The following is an 8,515-nucleotide window of genomic DNA, read 5'->3' as shown; positions in this document are numbered from 1 at the left end:
TTTACTCTAATTTGTAGTATGACACTACACTCCTTAGTTACCATAACCATTCCATATTCCTCAAGCTTCTTTTTGTTGGATAAGATTTCCTTCAAAAACTTAGCACAACTAGGCATTGGTGGCAAAGCTTCAGTAATGGGAATGCTTATATGCAACTTTTGAACACTTCCAAAAAATTTAGAAAATTGCTTATCTAGCTTGTCTTGCTTAAGTCTTAGAGGATAAGCAAGATAAGGCATGTATTTCTTAGAATCAAAGCTAGGAATGATCAAACCTTTAGCTTTGGATGTTTTGCTCACTTTCGCTCTTTCCTCTTAAGTAAACTCTATAGGTTTGTTTTCTTCAAAGAAGTTGGTTGATTGTTTCTTCTTGCTTGGTTCGACCAAGCTTGATGTGGGCTCTTTCAATTCCTTTCCATTCGTCAATATAACAGCCTTGACTTGCTTCTTAGGGGTTTTTTTAGTGTTGCTTGGAAGAGATCTTTGTGTTCATCCCAAAATAAGGTTTGCAAGTTGCCTTACTTGAACTTCAAGGTTTTAGACTAAGGTTTCTTGATTTTGGAATCTTGTTCCACCTATGTTCAAGAATTTAGCCATCATGTCTTCCAAATTTGATTTTTTCTCTTAAGATGTGAAAATAGGAAGTGGTTGCTTCACATTGTTTTGATTATAAGCAAAATTTGGGTGATTTCTCCATCCCGGATTATACGGGTTCCTATATGGATTGTTTTGCCTATGGAAATTGGAAAAAAAGTGAGCTTGTTCAAAAGAAGAAATAGAAGGGTATGAGTTACCTGCTTGACACTCATAATTCAAATGGTTGCCACCATAAAAATCACAGGTAATAGGCTTGTGAACTTGCATCCCATTTATCTTCTTGTTAGGAGCCTCCATTTGTGTTGCCAAAGCTATTATGGCATTTACATTATGTAAGCCTGCAACTCTCCTAATAGATTGTCTCTCAAATGACCATTAATAGTAATTTGAGGCCAGCTCCTCAAGCAACTGGTATGCCTTTTTGGGAGTCTTTCTCATAATTGTTCCACCTATAGCTGCATCAATCATATTATGGGCCATGCCATTCAAACCATTATAAAAAGTTTGTACTTGAAGCCAAATGGGCAACCCATGATGTGGACATTTTCTAAGTAAATTTTTAAAGTGTTCCCATGCCTCATAAAGTGACTTCATGTCAACCTGCAAAAACACAGTAATTTCATTACGTAACTTAGCAGTTTTACAAGTGGAAAATACTTACTTAAGAACTTTTGAGCCATTTCATCCCATGTGGTGATGGTACCCTTATGTAAAGAGAGTAATCAACTCTTTGCTTTATCTCTTAATGAAAATGGGAAAAGTCTTAAACGTGTAGCATATTCTGAAACAACATTGTTCTTGAAATTGTCACAAAATTTCAATAAGTTTATTAAGTGTGAGTTTGAGTCTTCTTGTGCCAAACCACCAAATTGCACTGAATGTCAAATCATCTAGATGATAACTAGCTAGCTTGATCTCAAAACTATTTACTTGTATGGTTTGTAACACCCCCAATTTTTGATGTAAATTAAGTTAATTGATGATATGTTGTGTATGCCAAGTGCCTGAGGATATACATGTAGATAGATGGACACTTAGGCAAAAATTTTGACGAAATATGCGATAAATCCCTAGCTTGAAGTTTTGATCAAAGTTTGATGTTATATTTGTGAATTTATGTGTATGGGATTAAGTTAAATGAATGATTTGAGGTGTGATCTTAACAAGAAATGATTTTGGGGTGTTAAACTTAAATTTTTTTGAAAGTTTTGAATACTTAAAACTACCTACAAGGGAAGATGTATCGATACATCCTTTCATGTATCGATACATGTTGGTCCCGATAATATGTGCTAGAGAGGGGGTAAATAGCACAAATCGGCTTTTAACAAAATGAAGAACTAATTTTCAAAAAAAAGAAAATAAAAACAGAGTATACAATGTACAACAATTTATAGTGGTTCGGTCTAAGACCTACATCCACTACCTTGATTGTTCAACCAAGGATTTTCCAAACCAAATCACTAAAAATAGTGGAATTCACAAGCTTCCACCAAGCTTTTACAATGGCTTTTCCCAGGCTCAGCCACAACCTTTAGCAATGGTTTTTCACGGGATCAACCAAAACCCAAAGTGGTTTTTTAAGGCTCAACCACAACCTTTTACACTTGTTTTTCATGGGCTAAACTAAAACCCAAGGTGGTTTTTCAAGGCTCAACCTCAACCTACAATAATGGTTTTTACCGGGATCAACCAAAACCCAACAACTAACTTTTCTAGGCTAAGTTGGAACCTTTACACTCAATCAAGCAATCCAAGCTTGAATAAATCCCTTATAGTGGCTCGCTCACTCTAAGTGTACAAGAAGAGAAGAAATAAAGAAGTACCTATGATCACTTACTTGATCTAGATGGTACAAGATGAAGTGCTGAACACAATTACAAAAGATGGGTGTTTAAGTGTAGTAAGGTGCAGAGAAGATTTTCTGGTTTTTTAGCTTTATATCATTTAGAAGTCTTCAATTCTCTCAAAAACTAATTTCTAACCATTTGAAGACCCTTTTATACTTGGAGAAACAACTCTGATGGCAATTTGATAGTTTATGGCCGTTGAAAACAGTTGAGGATGAGTTCTAGTCATTAATTTGTCTTGTAGTGCTCTGGTTCAAATTGCAGACAGAGAGCTCTTAGTCGACTAACTTGGTTGACTAAGTTGGTTCTGTTTCTGGTTTACAGATTTTGGTAGAGAGCAGTTAGTTGACTATCTTGGTTGACTAAGTTGATTCTGTTTCTCAAACTCTTCAACATGCCAGTTCTCCAATTTGAAACTTTGATCAACCAACATTCTTCCTTGTTTCACCAATATGCTTCCTCCATGTTATTCAGTTACATCTTGTTGATTTTATCCTTCTTTTTCTATCAGAAATACTCTTTGAAGAGTTAATAAATTAATTTCATATATTAATTTCCTGCACACTCAAGTAAGGGCATTAGATACAAATGAATGAGAATATTTTGCTATCATAAAAAATATATAGAGTCAACATTCTCTTTCTCTTATTTTTTATGATGACAAAACACTCTTAGATTAAAAGTGCAATGTCTATGTTCAATATGAATGCTTCAAATCTTTATGCTTAATGAGTTGCTCCCCCTTAGTTAATGCATCTAGTTTTCTTTAAAGATTTGCAATAAACTATTTATCATATCCATAACAGCTAAACAAGATATACAATGCCCACAGTAGCTAAGCAAGATATATTGAATATCTATAATAACTATCACATAATATTCAATAAAATCCTAACTAAGCATCACACACATAAATTAAACATGAAGACCTATTTAACTCTATTTGATTTAGTCTTCTTTTTCTCCTTTTTCTTTTTCATCATTAAACAAGATATTCAAAACTCCCCCTTAATGAGTGCATCAAGATTTTCCTTTAATCTTTAAATCAAACTTTAATGAATGAGAATCATAAGCACTCATACACTTAAGTCATACAAACTTATAGATATAGTTCAATAACTTCAAGAGTCAAGCTTGTGTCTATGTAAGAACAAATGTATGGGAGTTAAATCATTTCAAGAATTTGTCAAAGATTACTCAAATAATAGTCAAGCAAATTTCATCATTTTGTCATAATCAAAACTATAATAATTTTAAAGCTAATAATAAATTCTTGGCAAGAAGAACAATATAAGGTGTTCTAGAGAAATTCTATTAACACATTTAAGGATGTATTGGTAGATTTGGAAATTTGATGAACATGTATCGATACGTTCTCCCAATATATCGATACATTTGAAGCAGAGAGCCTCAAGGACCATTCTGCTTGAAATGTATTGATACATTACCTCAATGTATCGATACATTTGCTCAAAATTAGGGTAGATGTATCGATATATTTGTCAATGTATCGATACATCACTAAGGAAAGATAAAAATAAAAAGAGGTTTCAGGCCATTTCCACCCCATCTTTCTCTCAACTTTTTTTCTCCCTTTCTCTCTCTAGAAAACTTGATGAAGGATTTAAGCTTAAATAGTTGAATTGCTAAGATTTGGTTAATTGTGGAAAGTTTGCATTTTTCGAAAGCTAAGATTTAATTAACAATTAGATGTTTTGATATGTTCTAAGGAGGAAATGAAGTAATTGGACGTGTTGGTGAGCTAGAGGATGATTAGAGGCTAATGGTGAGCTCGACGGTGGGATTACGTCCAATTTGTCACTGTTAGTAGGTTTGATTAGCATGCATGTGATGCATGACTACTTGATAAAAACACTGCCATGGTATTAAAATGTGTGTGTGTGTGTGTGTGTGTGTGTTTGTGTGTATGATTGCCTAGATGTAAGTGCCTAAGTTAGAAAACCAAATTGTGGAATGGGTGTTTGTGTGATGTCATATGAGCCACATGGGTGGCTTACGATGTGTGTGCCTAGACTAGGATGTCTAGAGGTTATATTGAACCTTATGAGTAGATTTTCTTAGGTGAAGGATATGTTAAGAGAATATGATCTAATGATGCCTTGGAGATTTAGAGGCATTTAGAACCTAACTGAGCTTAAAGACGATTAAAGTTTGATAAATGTGGATTGAAGTTCGATAAGGAAAATGTGAATGATAAAGGCGTGATGGCCTTATTTGTGGATTTTTATTTCCATTCGAGGGATGAATTTCAGATGTTGATCTGATTTGTGGATGAGTGGAGTTCCTATTCCCCTTTTATTATGTGTGTGTTTGTACGGATGGTGATAAGTAGGGACGGTGGTATTAGTCCCCCCTATGATTCCGGCTGGCAGCGCTTTGATGCCACCCATCTGAGAGTACTCCAGGTGATGCCGATGTCGAGAGATTTCTCCGGTTGATGATTTTGATTCTCTACCAACTAGTTTGACACTGTGCATGATTTGATTCTCCACTTGTTGCTTCTGCATGAGCGTGATCTATTTCTCCACCAGTGGCTTTGCCTTGAGTGTGATTTGTTTCTCCGTCGATTAGCCATCGAGCATGATTTCACTATGTCTAGGGGAGGACCACTCATTGATTTGATTTGCATATGACGTGAAATAGCCATGGAGAGGCTTAGATAAATATGATATGAATATGATGTGATACTTTGATGACTCTAGTGTGTTATGGAGAATGATTTGAATAAATTGATAAGCTTCAAGGGTAAGCCTACTGATATGTGATATGAAAATTTTGAGACATTGAGGATGATGATATGTTTTCACATTGGAGATTTTAGGGATAATGATATGCCCTATGTTTGAAGATGTTTGTTGGATTATGTGGCTGCATCGAGAGTACAATATTTATTTTGTGTTTATATATATGTATGATTTTGTCTATCTGTACCACTCACTAAGTATTATAGTACTCACCAATTTATGTACCATGTGCAGATAAATAAGCCACAGATTTGTGTGGTAAAAGTCTCCCCGTGATAAACCAATTTTGGCATCTGATAGGTCTCTGTTTTGATGTTCACTCTGCTAAGTCCATCATAATTTTCTACATAGGGTTGGCTTTGGTTATGTATGTAGGCACGATGTGCCATATGAGCCTATGGAACCACCATGAGTGTCCACGTCAAGGAGCTATTGTAGGAGTAGAGGAACGAGACAAACTCGAAATGCGGAACCAAGTTTTATGTACACCAATGATAAGAATGTGGGAGTCGGGGATGATTGCCCTACAAGAAGAAGTGTCACCTTAAAAGATTTGGCAGCAGGGCTGTAAAGTTTGGCTAATGAATTTGCTGAGTTTCGTAATAGAAGTGAGGCACCATCTGAAGAATGGGTTGATTCTAGTTCACAAGATTCGGACTATGTACCTCAGTGTGAACACCAGAAAAAGGCTATAGAGGTCACTTTGACGAATTTTATGAAACTAAAGCCCTCATCATTTACTGGTTTAGATGCGAAGGAAGATTCGTAAAGATTTTTGGAAGACATGAAGTGTATTTATTCGGCATTGGGATGTTCACACATCAATTGGTAGAATTAGTGGGTTTTAGATTGAAAGATGTGGCCAGAGTATGTTTCATCACAGAGTATGTTTTAGACCATCATGGTCATCTCCAATAACAGGAGAGGAATTTGTCCAAGCTTTTCTGGACTGCTTCTTACCTGAGAGCGTGAAAGACACAAAGGGACAAGAGTTTGAGACTTTGAGACATACCCCAGACATGACAGTGATGGAGTATAATGTCCGTTTCACTCAATTGTCAAGATATGCTTCTAACTTGGTCCTAACTAAGAAAAAGAGGATCAAAAGATTTATTCAGAGACTAATTGTGCCATTGTTAAGAGTTTTAGCCACCTAGAGGTTTTCCTCATATGTGGTAGTGGTGGATACGGCTAGAATGATTGAAACCATGAGATTGGAATCTAGAATAGAAAGAGGTAGAGGTCAAAGAGCTCGACATAGGGCCATCTAGGCCAAAGAGATTCTAAGGTGACTAAAGGTCCTACATTCATACATCATCAAAGTCATGAGGGAACTACTCCTACACACAGGCCATCGAGAAATAGTGATTTGTTAGCCCACCAACTAGACGAGAGTTATCTAATGGAGCATCTAATTTGGGCCCCAAACAGAGAGGTGTTTTATGTAATTATTATGGTAAGGCACATGGTGGACCATGCCACAAGTAGGGGGATTGTGTTTTGGATGTGGTTAGCTCAAGCATTTGATGAAAGATTACTCCATGCAGAGGTAAACAATAGAGGATGACCACAATTATACAAGACATTGGGCAACTACCTCGCTTAAAACAACACAAATTGGGAGGAATGTTAGAGGTACAAAGGCAAAGGAATAGCCTCATTATTTCGTGGTAGATCGACACAACCAAGTAATGAAAGTAGAGGTCAAGAATGTGTATTTTCTTTGACACCATAAGATGCTCAAACTTCTAATGCAATGGTCATAAGTACACTTCCTATATGTGGTACCGAAGCATTAGTTTTATTTGTTCCATGATCAACAAATTCCTTTGTGTCCCCACACTTTGTGCCCAAATTATATCGATATGGTAGTAACATAGAGGAACCTCTAATTGTGACTACTCCCTTGGAGGAGATATTTATGGTAGAGTATGTACATAAATCTTGTGTAGTCCACATAAGGGATAACGACATGTTAGCATATCTGGTGTTGTTGCTAACTTTGGACTTTGATGTGATTTTGGGCATGGACTGGTTAGTGCCTTGTCTTGCCAAGGTAAACTGCTACTGCAAATTGGTGAAGTTTAAGCTCTTAGGGGAATCCTCATTTGTGATATAAAGGCATGGTAGCCTAATGTCTGTGGAAGTTGTATAAGATGTTGCTGCCAGATCAATGCCAAGGCAAGAAGGCCAAGGCTACTTGGTGATGACTAGAAATATTTCAATGGAAGAAATGAGTGTGAATTTCGTACCGGTAGTGGGTGAGTATCTGGATGTATTTTCAAAGGAATAGCCTAGATTGCCTCCCAAGAGGGAAATTGAATTTTGTATTGATTTGATTTCAAGTACGCAACCAATTTTCATACCTCCTTATCGAATAGCACCAGCTGAGTTAAAGACATTAAAAGGGCAACTAGAGGATTTACTAAATAAGAGTTTTATTCGTCCCAATGTGTTGCCTTAGGGAAGCCCAATGCTATTCGTGAAAAAAAAAGATGGTAGCCTTCGGTTTTGCATTGATTATCGGTAATTGAATAAGGTTATTATGAAAGAAATCCACTCCAAGGATTGATGATTTGTTTGATCAGTTGCAGGGTGTCGTGTGCTTCGTTAAGATTATTCTATGCTCGAGGTATCACCAGTTAAGAATAAGGGAGTCTGATGTACCCAAGGCAGCGTTTCACACACAATATGGACATTATGAGTTTTAAGTGATGTCGTTTGGACTCATTAATGCACCTGCAGTGTTTATGGATTTAATAAATAGGGTCTTTTCGGTATATTTGGGTAAATTTGTGGTTGTATTCATAGACGACATAATGCATTCTAATAGTTTGGAAGAACATACATAACATATAAGAATTGTACTACAGATCCTAAAAGAGCATAAATTGTATGCTAAGCTTTCAAAATGTGAGTTTTGACTGAGTAAAGTCAGTTTCTTAGGATATGTAGTGTCTAAACAAGGGGTGAAAATAGATCCCAACAAGGTAGAAGCTATGGAGAATTGGCCAAGGCCAACGCCTGTAACGAAAGTTAGAATTTTTCTAGGCTTAGCCGAATATTACAGATGATTTGTGAAAAATTTATCTAAAATCTCATCTATTTTGACAAGACAGACTAGGAAAGGAGTTAAGTTTGATTGGTCTAATGCTTATGAAGCCAGTTTTCAAAGGCTTAAAGCCTGCCTCCTTTCTGCACCTATGTTAAGCCTGTCGTGTGGATCCGGAGGCTACACCGTGTATTACGATGCATCACTAGTTGGATTAGGTTGTGTGTTGATGCAACACGGGAGGTCATAGCA

General features: G+C 36.4%; 1 non-coding gene across 1 annotated transcript; it reads left to right on the top strand.

The window, feature by feature from the left end:
* The first annotated feature begins 1,122 nt into the window (after window positions 1-1,122).
* LOC148764596 (small nucleolar RNA R71) lies at window positions 1,123-1,229 on the top strand. Its single transcript, XR_016024312.1, has one exon. It is a non-coding gene; the product is annotated as a small nucleolar RNA R71 (small nucleolar RNA).
* Window positions 1,230-8,515: the final 7,286 nt, after the last annotated feature.

Source organism: Theobroma cacao, chromosome 1, assembly GCF_053813885.1.
Source record: "Theobroma cacao isolate CCN51 chromosome 1, ASM5381388v1, whole genome shotgun sequence".
Taxonomy (NCBI): domain Eukaryota; kingdom Viridiplantae; phylum Streptophyta; class Magnoliopsida; order Malvales; family Malvaceae; genus Theobroma; species Theobroma cacao.
The sequence above is the reverse complement of the archived record's forward strand: the minus strand, read 5'-3'. Positions and strand labels throughout refer to the sequence as shown.